This window comes from Rhinolophus hipposideros (assembly GCF_964194185.1).
Source record: "Rhinolophus hipposideros genome assembly, chromosome: 16".
In the NCBI taxonomy this organism is placed as follows: Eukaryota; Metazoa; Chordata; class Mammalia; order Chiroptera; family Rhinolophidae; genus Rhinolophus; species Rhinolophus hipposideros.
In genome coordinates, this window is record NC_138062.1 from 44282546 (window position 1) to 44295560 (window position 13015).

The 13015-nt window shown below is 46.5% G+C and overlaps 1 protein-coding gene across 1 annotated transcript in view; it reads left to right on the forward strand.

Annotated features, from left to right (window-relative positions):
• The first annotated feature begins 3633 nt into the window (after nt 1-3633).
• Nucleotides 3634-13015, forward strand: part of GFRA2 (GDNF family receptor alpha 2) — a 105549-nt gene continuing 96167 nt past the window's right edge. Inside the window, exon 1 of the mRNA XM_081075447.1 lies at nt 3634-3671. The gene's annotated coding sequence lies outside the window, so the exon portion shown is untranslated. The remainder of the gene's footprint in view (nt 3672-13015) is intronic.

A 13015-nucleotide genomic window follows, 5' to 3' on the forward strand; every position in this document is an offset into this window, starting at 1 on the left:
AGTGCATACAATTATCATCCTCGTTTTGCAAAGAAAAATGATGAGAAAGTTGGTGTAACTCAACTGATGATAACACAACAATTGTTCTGCTTTGTGAAGAGAGCTAAGAAACCAGCGTCCTTCCCCCACAAACGTGTCAGCTGTGCTGTGCCTGAATCCACAGAGGCCAGGCATTAAGGGACTGGTCACCCCCTCCGCCCATTCCCAAGTTGCCCATCCCCACACAGCCGTTTTCTGCTCCCTTTGTCCACTCCCTCTCCCTTGATTTCTCTCTGCAAAGCCTCTTCACTTCCCAAGACCTTCGGTAGGAGTGTGGTGTATGGAGCTACTGCTCCAGAAGCAAAACAGTGCTGTCACTTTCTCTGATTTGTGGTCAATCCTGTTAATCCAGGGTGCAGTGGAGAATGGGGAGGGGCTGGGTGGGCATGTGGAAGCTAGGTTAGGAAAACGCATCACTTCTCTCTGCCATACAAATATCCACCAATACCCAAGGGAGGCTGCTGGGTTTTTCTAGGTCCTCCATGAGATTCTATCAACTCCAGGGTCCTCCCTGCTTTCATCTGCTTTTCCTGATCCTCCCCCTTGAAGGTCAACTTCCAGTCGCACATTCTCCATGAACCCTGTCTCTGTCTCTTACCCCCAGGTGTGTCTTTCTTTCTTGGCACCATGTTTGTTGACATTTGGTCACATGGGGTTCTTACTGTGAAGGACATGTTGAGTTGCTGTCGTCAATGGAGACCCATAGCTGGCACATTCCAGTAGGTAGCTTCCAGGACTGTTCCCACTGGGACACTCTCCTGTGTTCACAAACCCACTTAGGCTTGCTTCTGTCTGCCCATGATGGACATTTATGAGCGAAAATGGTGCAATGAGCTCCACCCCCTTCATCCACCCCTTTCTCTCTGTGTGCCATTGGGCAAATCATTTCATTTTCTCCACCCATAAGTGGGGGACAATGATACCTGAAAAAATTGCTGTGAAAATTACGTGTAATTTATGTAAAGCACTGGCACCGTGCCTGGCTTCACTAAATGGCCCTGAGGTAGTGGAATAACCCAGGAGTCAGGAGATGCGAGTCCTCACCCTGGCTTTGTGACTGTTGGGCTGAACTTGAGCAAGTTCCTCCTCTCTTCGGAGCCTCGGTTTCCTCTTTTGTGGAATTAGCAGGTCTAAGTGGTATTTGAGGTTTCTCTCAGTTCTGATATTGTCTCTGAACCAGTCCCCAGATCTCACAAGGCCTGGATGAACCAGCCCAGTAGGACCCAGCTGGCTCTCAACAGCTGCGTTTCGAAGGTGCTTGCCTTGGCAGCGGGCTTGGTTGGGTTTTCATCTGTGATTGAGGAAGAGTGGGCCCTTGGGTGCGTGGCAACTGGATGAAGAGGAGGGAAGGGGCAGTAAAGAAAGAAAGAGGGCTCCTGGGAGGAGGGCAGAGTGAACTTGGAGTTGGAGCCCTGTTGTCAGCCCAGAAGTGACAGGTGCAGGGGGGGTTCTGACATGCTGCTCTTCTCAAGTTTAATTACTATAATTCTGAGAAGACTGGAGCCTAAGTCCTAGAATTTCTCTGCAGAAAACACTGTCTTTGCAGCGGCCACCGACAAGGACATTAGCAAACTGGCAGTCAACGTGCCATCAACTCCCCACGCAAGGAGGGCTGGGCTGACAGATGGAGGTGTGTTTGAGGCGTGGGTCGGAGCCCACTGAGCGCCTTCCCAGGTGCCTGGCTCTCTCCATGGGATCACAGGGCGACCCAGCCACAGTCACAATTACAGAAATATGAAAACGTCTGTTACCTCTGGGGGAGAGGCACGGTGGTGGAGATAGAGGACACAGCAATTCTTAATGGGTTGAAAAGAAGAAAAGGGGAAAGAAGTAGGGGTGTTGACTTAGACTGTCTTTGTGCTAGATGGCCTGTCCATGTTAGAGGGTTGAGGGGTCCTCTGAGTAGTCTGGGGGGTGCTTTATGTGTGCCTGTGCATGCATGTATGTGTGCGTGTGCATGCATGCACGAGTATGTATACATGTACATGTGTGTTACCATGATGGTGAGCGAGAGCGAAAGAAACACTTAGCGGGGTCTGGCTTGGAGCCGCCTGGTTTCCACCTAAGGATCTTAATGCATTTATCAGACACAAATAACCTGGAACCTGTCCTGATTCTGACAGTGATTATTCAGTAATTTCAATGGTGATTCTTGGCAAAATTCCAAAACAGATGACTGAAACTGAGGATTTGTGAGTTCTTAGAAAAGAAAGGTGACTGCTAGAAGCCAGCATGAGTTCACTTAGAACAAAGCCCATCAACCCACCTTCTGTTCCCCTTTTGGCAGCAATTAGACTGATAGTGTGGCTGGGTGCTTCTGCTTTGTGGGGGGCGGGTATTGGGGGGGTGAGGAGTTGTCCTTTGTTCTAGTACACATGGGATGTAGGTGTTGTGGCCTTGTGGCCTGTCCCTCTTTTATGTCTGTATTTTTATCCTGGCTGTATACAGGAACAGAGACTGAGAATGGACCCCCATGCCCACACTGCTGTATTGGTGGCTGCAACCAAGGCTAGCAGGCAGGAAAGAACAGTTTGGTTCCACGGGTGGGAACTCATCAGCAAAGAAAGGGCACCAGGCCTCCACGACCCTCAGTGCAAGGTGGAGGGTGGGGGCCAGCTCTGGAGCCGATAGTGTACTAGGGCTAATGCAGAACTCTGGTGGGCCTGGGGAAAAGCTGCATACTTCTAATTACCGGTACACAACGTGGGCCCTGGGCAGGTGTCGTGTGCTCTCTTCCACCTCAGAGAGCTATCATGGTCCAGCAAATCGGGTAGAGTTTATGGCCAGGTCAGTGCGCAGAGCTGGCCTCTGAGTTCCCACTTTCTTTGCGGATCACAGCCAGGCAGTCTCGAGAAGGGCTGACTTATAGACAAATGTACACAACTCTGGGTATTCTTGAGAATATTTGGGAATCAGATCCTGGGTTAAGTGGGCGGGGACTCAAAGCCATTGTAATTTGGGTGTGAAAGGAAATGGGACCGCCTTTTATACTTAAACGATGGTGAGACCTAGCTGCTTGGATTGGTCACTCCTTGAGCTGGCAGTGTAAGCACTCATGGCAGCCTTGTGAATAAGTGAAAACAACAACAGAAACGAAGCTCAGTGGATAGTGCACATGGGTGGGCTGATGAACAATTGTCCTGAAAGGGTATTGCTTAAATCTCAAATTTCCATCTAGAAAGGGCTGTGGGGTCCTATATTATGCCATAGAATTCGGTCCTAAATCCTTCTCAGTTCAACGATTTCATCTATGACGTGGGTGAAGACACAGAGAGCAGGATTATTAAATTTTTAGATGACAGTTAGGAGGGATAATTGAGGTCCAGAGAGATAGCTGAGGGTTTGAAAACATCCTGATAAGCTGAAATGATGCCTGAAACAAACAAGATGAAATTTAACAGGAGCAAATATTGAGTCCTATATTTAGGTAATGAAAATGAATTATGTAGGTACAGTACGGGAAGCACGACTTGGGAGAGTTTCAAATTAAAATCCTATGGCCAGGGCACGTTGAGCAGCAAACTGCCTGATGGGGGCAGCAGAGAGCAGCTGGTGAGGGACCCTGTCCAGGGCTGCAGGAGGAATGGAGGCGGAATGGGACAGGAGTGATCATGCAGGCTCCACACGGGCAGGTGAGGGCTGGTTTGTGGCACACAGGTTCCAGGTATTTGGGCTGTCTGAATCCAAGGGAGGCTGGGCTCTTTATGCCTTGGGCCACTTCTGTCCCAGGCCTGCCTGCTCTGCAAAGTCAGTCCTCTTTTCAGCTGGGGTCCGCCCAGCTTCTGAGCTGCTTTTTAATGGCCACTAACTCAATGGGGGCAAAGATTGGAAATGTCACACTTATAGAGATGGAAAACAGATTAGTGATAGTGTGGGGTGGGGCAAAAGAGAGGGAGGGGAGGCGTGTTTGAGGGAGAGGAGTAGGATGAGGGGACCTTTGTGATGATGGAACACTTCTATACCTTGATTAAAGTGGCAGTTACTCCTGTGAGAAAATGGCACAGAACTGTATACATGCATTGTACCTTGTCAATTTCCTGGTTTTGATATTGTGGTATAGTCATGTAATTTGTAACCGTTCAGGAAAATGCACGAAGGGTCTAAGAGACCAATCCTTACTATTTTTTACAACTTCCTGTGAATCTGTTATTATTTTTTTCTCTCATTTTAGGAATTTATTTTTAAGATTTTAATTAAAAATGTAGCTAACATACAATATTATATTAGTTTCAGAAGTACCTGAAGAAGGGATCACCATGATAAGTCTAGCAACCATGCTGTGCTGTCACAATATTATTGACTACCTTCCTATGCTGTACATTACGCACATGACTTTTTTGTTTTATACCTGGAAGTTTGAACCTCTTTTCCCCCCTTTTTCAATTCTTCAATTACACTCGACATTCAATATTATTTTATATTAATTCCAGGTGTACAGCTTAGTGGTTAGACGTTTATGTAATTTACGAAGTGATCCCCCTGATTATATTACTTACGCTATATCTTACATCCTCATGACTACTTTGTAATAACCAATTTGTACTTCTTAATCCCTTCTCCTTTTTTCGCCCACACCCGCAACCCCCTTTCCATCTGGCAACCATCAAAGTGTTCTCTATGAATTTGTTTCTGTTTTGTTTGTTTGTTTTGTTATTTAGATTCCACATAGAAGCAAAATTACATTGCATCTGTCTTTCTCTGTGTGACACTCCACTCAGCACAGTATGTTCCAGGTCCATCCATGCCGCCATAAATAGCAAGAACCCATTCCTTTCCATGGCCAAGAAATATTCCATTATATATGTGTACATATATATCCATTGTAGGACACCCAGGCTGCCTCCACATTTTGACCTTGTAAACAACGCTGTAATGAACACATGGATGCGCACATCTCCTCCAAGTAGCATTTTGGGTTTCTTCGGGTAAATACCCAGAAGTGGGATTACTGGGTCCTTCTTTGTCCTGCCTTTGTTTTAAAGTCTATTTTGTCTGGTGTAAGTATTGCTACCACAGCTTTATTTTTTTTTATTTGCATTTTTATGAAGTGTCTTTTTTCATCCCTTTAGTTTCTGTATGTGTGTCTTTCAATCTGAAATTAGTCTCTTCTTAGTACGCAACATATGTAAGGGTTTTGTTTTCCTATCCATTTAGCCCTCCTGTGTTTTTTGATTGGAGCATTTAATCTATTTACATTAAAAGTAATTATTGATAGATATGTAGTGATTGCCATTTTATTATTTATAATTTTGATTTTTTTCCATTTTAAAGAAGTCCCTCTAACCTTTTTTATAATACTGGTTTGGTGGTGATGAACTCCTTTAGGTTTTTCTTGTCTGGGAAGCCCTTTATCTGTTCTTCGATTCTAAATGACAGCTTTGCTGGGTAGAATAATCAATCTTGGTTGTAGGTCCTTGGTGTTCATCACTTTGAATATTTCGTGCCAATCTTTTCTGGCCTGCAAAGGTTCTGGTGAGAAATCAGCTGACAATCTTATGGGAACTCCTTTATAAGTTACTAGTTGCCTTTCTCTTGCTGCTTTCAGGATTCTCTCTCTTTGTCTTTAACCTTTGCCATTTTACTTATAATGTGTCTTGGTGTGGGCCTGTTTGGGTTCATCTTGTTTGGGACTCTGTGCTTTCTGGACTTGTATGTTTATTTCCTTCACCAGGTCAGGAAAGTTTTCAGTCATTATTTCTTCAAATAGGTTCTCAATCTCTTGCTTTCTCTCTTCTCCTTCCAATTTGAATGTTGTTATGTTTGATGTCTCAGAGGCCTCTTAACCTATCCTCATGTTTTTGATTCTTGTTTCTTTTTGCTGTTCCAATTGTGTGTTTTCTGCTACCTTGTCTTCCAAATCACAGATTTGATCCTCTGCTTCATCTACTCTGCTAGTGATTCCTTCTAGTGCATTCTTTATTTCAGTTATTGTATTCTTCACTTCAGAATGGTTCTTTTTTATGGTTTTTATGTCCTTTTTAAAATGCTTTTCATCTCTCTTTTGAAGTTCTCACTAGATTCCTTGAGCATCCTTATAACCATTTTTTGAACTCTGTCTCTGGAACGTTGCTTGCCTCCATTTCTTTTAGTTCTTTTTCTGGATTTTTCTCTCTTTCATTTCAGATGCATTTTTTTGTTTCCTCATTTTGGCTGCTTCTCTGTGGTTTTTTCTATGTATTGGGTAATGCTGCTACATTTTTCATGCTTGGCTGGGTGCTCTTATGTAGTAGGTATCCTGTGGGGCCCTGGCACAATGTCCCTTGTCACCTGCACCAGTTGCTCCAAGAGTGTTTCTTGTGTGGGTTTTGTGTGCCATCCTGTTATATTTGAGCCTTGATTGTTATTGACATGCCAGTGGGTGGGATTGACCCTCACTCTGACAGGCTGTGAGGTTTGGCCATGACCACAGCTTACAGGCTGAGGTGCAGGGGGCTTACCAGACTGAGTGGAATTCACCCTAGTGAGCTCTGGTACCTGTTAAGACCTCCCTTGTGTATGCCACTTGTGGGGCTAATTGGGTAGTTCTCTTCTGTAGTCTGAAGTCAACCTTCAACTATGTTGGTTCTGGGGCCTCTTGGGAGGGCCTCTGGTGCAGGCCCAGGTCACCCACTGGTTGTGACTGGCGGGGGCTACCTGGTAGGAGCTAAAAGTTCTGTGGTTGTTCACTTCCTGTGTTAAAGTTGGAGGCATGTGGGAGAGACCACACGGTGAAACAAGGAGGTCTATCACCAGTACTGGGCCTGGGGTAGCTCTGAATAAAGCCAGGACATTCAGAGGCCTGCTGCCACCTGTTGGCTCACTTAAGGTTCAGCTATTGATATAGCGTCATGCGGTATCCAAGTTGGGTGAGGCAGGGCCTCAGGGAGTCACTAGAGTGGAAGAGTTGTGGTCACCAGTTTAGTGTAGACTCTGGTTTGGTGCCAGTGCTGAGCCTGGAGCTATGCAGCAAAAATCTCAGAGCACAATGAGGCCAGTTGCTGCCAGCCTGGGGTCCACAGACTCTGATAGCTTTCTAAGAAAGGGTGCAATGCGGGTGGGCTGGCTGCTGACGAGAAAGTACGTTGGGCAGTGCATGCGTTGAATGGGGAGGGGTCACAGCTGAGTCAGCAGAGTGGAGCAGTGGAGTTCACCAGACCAATCAGATTCAGATTTGGTCTATGGAAGGGGGCTAAACAGGAAAGATGGCGTCCACCTGCTGACTTCATGGGAGCAGGATTCCACACAGGGAAAATGGTGATTGTCCTCCAGCCCTCACCTCAAGGCCACAAACCCCAGTCTGCCCCCCACATGCCTCTGATGCCCACCAGAGTCACTGTCCCTCTGGCAGAGCCCAAGGTGAGTTCCTGTGAGTGAGTCTGTGTGCGGGCCCTTTAAGAGGACGTCTGGGTTTCCTGTAGCCTTCAGTCCCAGCTGGATTATCAGAATCCCCACTGATTTTCACAGCCAGATGTTGTGGGGCTCTTCTTCCCGCCACCAGTACTCTGGGTTGGGGAGGCCGATGTGGGGGGCTGGGGTCCCTCACTCCTCTGTGGGAAACCTCAGCGGCCGAGATATTCCTCCTGATTCTCAACCACCACACAGAGGTTTGGGGCCCATTCCATGTCTCCGTCCCTCTTACCAGGCTCGACGTGGCTTCTCTATATCCTTAGTTATTAACCTTGTGTTCAGCTAGACTTCAGATTGTTCTCCAGGTTGATTGTTCTATAATTTAGTTGTAATTTCAATGTGTTCATGGAACGATGCAGGAACAGAGTTTATTTACTCTGCCATCTTGGATCTCCTAGTTCCTGTCCTGTAATTTTTTTTTTTTTTTTTTAAGTTTAAGAAAACAAAATAAAGCTAAGCCAGACCTCGGGGTGGGCGTGGAGGGGTAGATCTCCATCCATTTCTGGAGAACACTAGCTGTTAGGAAAGCCTACACATGTCATGCTTCTGCTCCCCTGGAGCCCATTCCTTTTGTATCCTCCATGTGCCAAGGAGCTGGCATCACCTGGTTGTAGATTTTGATCTATGTTGGCAGCAAACACTCAGGAAGGACTCTGTCCTGGGAGGGGAAGGACTTGAAGAGATTAGGGATATTACTGTGAGACAGAGGCGGAACGATAGGCTCCACACCAGAGTGAGGAGAGGGTGAGAGGCTGACCGCACCACAGCTAGAGACAGACATACTGGTGAGGAGGGCCAGAGAAGGACTGTATATTGCGGGTTAGGTCACTTCCATTCCCAGAGTCCAGGGTTACGGACAGCAGCAGGGGCCTGTTTGGATGTGGGGCACCTATGTGCATCAGAGAAGAAAACTGGCAGGGAGGTGGCCGAGGTATCATCTGCTATGTGCCTTTTGTGTTTGGCCTTTATGGAGCCTGTTGGGCTCACAAGTTCTCTTTGTTGAACTGGGCTGGGGAGAGACCATGGCTTGTTCATTCGGTGCCCATTTTGCAGCATGTGTTGCGGGATGTTCAGGGCGGATTAAAATGTGGTCCACCTATACCCAGGACTGTCGAGAAGCAGCATCTGGGGTTCAAGGCACCAGGACCTCATCTGCTGCAGAGTCTGTCTGCCCTCAGCAGAATCACGTCGCTGGGTGAGAAGGGTGTGCAATTTGCATTTGATGTTCCCCCTACTCTCCTTTTGAGCCTTGTCTTGTACCTAAAGACCTCTCTGGTCCTTGACATCCATTAGACTGATGTTCCAAGAACAAATGGGGGTTGCAAACTGAAAAGCCTTTAGCATCCAGATAGCAGTGGAGCACTGTGCAGGAGGGCGTGACAGGGCCTGGGGGGCCCTGGGGAGTCTGTACCTCAACTGAAATAATTCAGATACAAATTGTTCAAAAACTCTGTATCTGCCAGAGAAGGCCCACCTGCAGATAGAATTTGGCAATTGCTGGTACAGAGCTTTCTCTTTTCCTCTTGCCCTCAGAAGGGACCTCTCCTGGTGCAGTTCTTCAGGGTTCCTCCCACACCAATCCAGTGACTCCGAGGAAAGCCCGTGGGTGTGAGTCAACCCATTTATTAACCCACTCCTTGTATGACTTTGAACAAATACTTGACTTGTCTATGCCTTGCTTTACTCATCTGCTAAATGGGTATAACATCCTTACCCACCTTATCTAATGAAGCATTGTTCTGAGAGTAAAATGAGATGGTGTACTTTTTAAAATTCATTCTCTGCTTCAATCCAAATGGATTCAAGGCAACTTCTAAAAATACCTGTGATATAAAGGGATAAAAATAAATAATATGTGAAATCATTTTGCAATTGTACTGTAAACACATTTTCCTTATCATCACTGGGAACAGAGCGAAAGTGATAATAGATATATTATTTCCCAGACTCATTTTCAATTTAACCTTGGCCTTCAGGGCTTTAACTGAAAAGCAGGCTGGCATGGGAACATCTACTTGGCCCTTGGGCTGGTTTTGCCTGAGCATGCTTAGGGGTAAGTGGCGGCGCTGGTGGTGGTCAGTTCTGACTCTTCAGCCTCTCGCAGCTCTGGGTTAAGACTGAAGCGCCAGCTCCATTATCATTAATGCCAAACCTCCCCAAGCCTCTCTTCCGTGCCTGGCTTGTGCTGGGTGCTCAGACACAGAATAAAATGACTGAGTCCCATCCTATAGGGACTCACAAGGAAGGGACCTGGGAGTTGAAAGCCACATACGAGGCTTAACTTGACTTGAGAAAGTTGACTAACTCCTTTTTTCAATTCTTCATCCATCAGCTGGACATCCTAACCCTCCCCTTCCTCCCTCACAGCAATGCTAGAAGGAGAAATCCGAGAACTGTGCTCTGATAAGAAAAATTGCTATGCAAATGAAGAAAATCATCATCTCTATTCAGTGCTGCTCTAAAGTGATTTTAGAAATAACAGAGCTATTAGGACTTGGGAGCCGATCTGACCAAGAGGGTTTGCCTTAAACACTCTACCCTGGAATTTTCCAGGTATCTGTGCGGGACTGGGAGCCCAGGCCACATAGATGAGCCCTTCTCCCGGAGAAAACAGAATATTTGTCAACTCCGGCATGTACATTAAATATTTAATACGTGCCCACCACTGAGGTAGACATTATGGTGAAAAGTTGTTACAGTCTAAATTGTTTCCCCCCCAAATTCCTACATTGAGCTCCTAACCCCCAGTATTTGTGATGGTATTTGGAGACAAGGTCTTTAAAGAGGTGATTATATTAAATGAGGTCATTAGGGTGGGTGTGGTCCAGTCTCATAAGAGTGTCCTTATAAGAAGAGGAAATTTGGACACCTAGAAACACCAGGCATGCATACGCAGAGGAATGCCCATGTGAGGACATAGTGACAGAGCAGCTCTCTGCAAGCCAAGGAGAGAGGTCTCAGGAGAAACCAAACCTGCTGATACCTTGATCTTGGACTTCCAGTCTCCAGAACTGTGTGACTATGTCTCTGTTGTTGAAATCACCCAGTCTGTGCTAATTGGTTCTGGCAGCATGAGCAGACTAATGCAGATTTATACAGGACAGTATGAATTGTTCCCACCTTTAATAACTACTTATTGAGTTGGGCACATTGTGGTACAGGAGATATAAGGATGAACTAGAAAGATGTGGTTTCTGCTTTCAGGAAGCTTATAGTCCAATAGGAATACTGTAACTGCCTTCAAGATGGGGCGGCAAGACCCGTGCTCAGAGATAAGATGACGACAGATAATTGTGTGTGTATATGTGAAGCTTAAATTGACGTCCAGTCATGGAAGGTCAGCAAACATAAAAGTGAAAGAAAGTCTATAGGGGAGGTTTTGTGGATAGATGGCTTGAAAGATTGGGGTATGCAGATCTGGAGGCCATGGACGTTTCTGGGGAACTTACAGGCCCAGCAAGAGGTGCCCTATCAGTGCTGGCTTACCTGGTAGGTTCCACTCCTTGGGGACTTCTCAGGCTGTCTGGGTGACTGGCCAAGACAGGTTTCTCTGCTGGAAGCCACTGCCACCTCCTTCTCAAGCCAAAAGCTCCAGCTTGCCAGTGGCTCGCCCTTCTGTGGTTATTTACTGCCATTTCTCCAGGCAGATGGGGACTGCTGGCTGTTCATCAAGTTAGCAATTAACAAGTAATTCATTAGGAACCTAATGAACAAATTATTAACCTGGCAAGCCGTGTCCAGCCACTGACTGGGGGGAAAAATGGCAATTATTAAGGTCTTGGAGTGGCAGCTGTGGTTTAGCGTTGAAGGCTTGGGCTGGGCGACAAAAGACATGGGTTTTGGACTCTTGGGCCAAATGGCTTTACCTGTCTAGGCCTTATTTTGGCTGCTCATGGGGTGGGAGTGATAAAACCCTCTTAGTGGGCAAATTAAATGTCAGAAACAATGTATATAAATGCATGGCATTGGGTTATAGAAACTTGAAGGCATCTTCATTCTAACTTCCTATGATTCCACCTCTCCAGGGCAATCTAAGGTGTTTTAGGGCCGTCCCTAGAACCCTGTAATCAGTCAGCTTACTCATAACTTACTATGTGCCTGGAGCCCTAATATACACAAAGGGCTAGGTATGGTAGAGGGGTGTACGTAACGTGTGCCTGCTCTTATGGTGCTTGCAATTTGGTTGTGGATATCAGACATTCACACACAGCAAACTAACTAGAGTACAAAGCAATTTGCGATAGGGCCGAGAGCTATACAATTTCAGAGGAGAAAGATAATTGTAAGCTGAGGTGAGGGGGGCCTTGCAGGAGGGCAGGGGCTTGAAGCATGACTTCATTGTATTTTTCTGACCATAAATATAACATATGCTTATCCCCCCAAATCTCCAAATAGAGAAAAGTGAAAAGGAGATAATCTGTAATCTCATCAGCCAGAGATAACTGTTTTGACATTTTTGTGTGTATCTGCGAGGATTCTTGACAGGCAGAGGTGGTGGTAGGATATTCAAGGTGGAAGAAATGTCTAGAGTGAAAGCTGTGGGTTGGGGAAGGGTAAGACCTGCGGTGAGTGCTCTGGGGGGGTGGGGAACGTGTGGACTGGGCCCACGGGAGCAGGAGTCCTGGAGCAGAATGCAACGGGATGCTAGAGGAGGGGAAAGGCTGGAGAGGGCAGAGGGGGCCAGACTGTCATGGTGGAGGGGAGTGTGTGTGTGTGTGTGTGTGTGTGTGTGTGTGTGTGTGTGTGTGATGGTACTTTGTGCATTGGACCAGAAGCCCCAGCCAGCAAGCCAGACACTCTGCTCTTCAATCATACTCGTGATGCAATGGAACTTATTGATGTGGCTGTCGCACTTAGGAGAAATATTACAAAAACCTCTGCAGGAAAAAAAAAAAGGCTGTGGCAGAGTTGCCAAAGGGAGTACGAGACCAGAGGAAGAGTGCAGAAGGCCTATATCTAGTTGTCATTGTCTGGGGCTGTTTCAGGTGTGCCAGCAAGACTCCTCAGGGGGGAAGGGACCTGCTCAGCAGATGTGATCTCCTTTCAGACCTATGCCTTGTCCCTAGGCGATGTCTAATCCACACACACACACACGCGCACACACACACACACACACACACGCGCGCGCACACACACGGTCCAAAAAATGTATACACGTTTTAAGAAAGGAAAAAACTATATTAAAATAGTAATACTCGATATAGACCGATAACAAAAGATGAACACAAGTTACGTTTGACTTCTGCAATTACAAGAGGTGCTCAAAGTGGTTACCATCAGCATAATTTTAGTACAGTTTTTCCTTTTTTTTTTTTTTTGAAGGGAAACAGGACTTTGTTGGGGAGCAGTGTGTACTTCCAGGCCTTTATTTTATTTTTTTCCAAGTCAAGTTGTTGTCCTTTCAGTCTTAGTTGTGGAGGGTGCCGTTCAGCTTCAAGTTGTTGTTCTTTCAGTGTTAGTTGTGGAGGGCGCAGCTCAGCTCCAGGTCCAGTTGCCGTTGCTAGTTGCAGGGGGCGCAGCCCACCATCCCCTGCGGGAGTCGAACTGGCAACCTTGTGGTTGAGAGGACGCGCTCCAGCCAAATGAACCA